Consider the following 1,803-nt stretch of genomic DNA (forward strand, 5'->3'; position numbering starts at 1 on the left):
GATGAGCTTGAACCACCAACCTTGTAGTTCAAATGGCTTTGCAATCTGGTGCATTAACCCACAGCACTATACCAGGACTCTATACATATTGTAGTCCACAGGAAATTTTTATCATCCATTTAAATGTACTATAGTTAGACTTTGTATGCTTTCCTTTTGATAAGGGAAAAAATGTTGATGGTGAACACAGGCACATTTTCATGAAGTTTTAGAAAACACAATACGTCAGGAAATCAATGAAGGGATTATGACATTTTCTGAGTATGTCCATTTTAATTGTATATTCAAAAATGGAAAAATTAATTCCATATAAGTTTATGGGTCTACTGGATACATTGGGAAAACATTCAGTCCAGCAGCCTGCGTATCACTTAGCTCTCATGAGTCACCATTGTGACAGGTTAAATTCATGGAAAATAAGACTCCTTCAGGATAAATGTCTACTCACAGTTTGTTGGTGTTGTTATTGATAAATAACATCAAGTGGGTCTGTCTCAAAATTACCCTGTAAAGGTTTTCTGAGTAGACTGACCTTGCAGTCCAGTGCATTCTTTTTTTTTTTTTTTTTTCCAAGTTTATATACAGCTTTATTTAAGACATTGCATTTTCCACTTACAATAAAGTGCTAATAAAGTACAATGATACTTTCTTTCCTTATGCTCTTAACTCGATATTCAAGTATTGAGAATGCCCAGAAATTTAGTACAGCAATTCCGCTTTTTAAAACTGCTACTGAACATGCTACAAATTTGGGTCCTTCCATGTTGTACTGTGGAACAATACTAAAGTATCTATGCTTACATATTGGCTTAACCAACCTCCTCAATGGTGGGCCCAGAAGACGCACCACCAGATGGAGGTGCTGCACCACCAGGGAAGCCCCCAGGCATTCCTCCAGGCATGTCTCCTGCACTCTGGTACAATCTGGTAATGATGGGGTTGCGGACTTTCAAATTCTTCTTTCTCTGCAGTCTGATTCTCTTCAAGTCAATTGATAATTTCATTACATTTATCAAGAATCTTCTATTTGTCTTCTTCATTGATCTTGCCTTGAAGTTTTTCATCTTCAACAATTGCTTTCATATTAAATGCATAGGATTCAAGTGAAGTTTTGGAGGACACCGTATCCCACTGTTTCTCATCTTCAGCTTTGTACTTCTCAGCTTCCTGAACCATCCGTTCAATGTCTTCTTTACTCAAGCAGCCCTTGTTGTTAGTGATGGTAATCTTGTTCTCTTTTCCTGTACTCTTATCCACAGCAGAAACATTGAGGTTACGATTGGCATCAATATCAAACGTGACTTCAATCTGAGGAACACCATGAGGTGCAGAAGGTATACCAGTAAGTTCAAATTTGGCAAGTAGGTTGTTATCGTTGGTCATGGCACGTTCACCTTCATAAACCTGAATGAGTACCCCTGGCTGGTTGTCAGACTAGGTTGTGAAAGTCTGTGTCTGCTTGGTAGGTGTAGTAGTATTGTGCTTGATGAGTACAGTCATGACCACCAGCAGTGTCAATACCAAGGGAAAGAGGTGTGACATCCAGAAGCAATAAATCTTGAACATTTTCAGAATTGTCTCCAGTTAAGATGGCTGCCTGGACAGCTGCCCCATAAGCAACAGCCTCCTCAGGGTTGCTACTCCTGTTCAATTATTTGCCATTGAAGAAATCCTGAAGTAGTTTCTGAATCTTGGGAATATGGATAGAGCCACCCACCAGGACAATGTCATGGAACTGTAACTTGTCTAGCTTGGCATCCCTATGGGGTTTCTCCACAGGATCCAGAGTGCCACGGAATAGGT

The 1,803-nt window shown here is 39.7% G+C and overlaps 1 pseudogene; it reads right to left on the reverse strand.

The window, feature by feature from the left end:
* Nucleotides 1-809: 809 nt before the first annotated feature.
* The window catches only part of LOC102826313, a 1,923-nt pseudogene continuing 929 nt past the window's right edge, over nucleotides 810-1,803 (reverse strand).

Source organism: Chrysochloris asiatica, unplaced genomic scaffold (assembly GCF_000296735.1).
Source record: "Chrysochloris asiatica unplaced genomic scaffold, ChrAsi1.0 scaffold00226, whole genome shotgun sequence".
NCBI lineage: Eukaryota > Metazoa > Chordata > Mammalia > Afrosoricida > Chrysochloridae > Chrysochloris > Chrysochloris asiatica.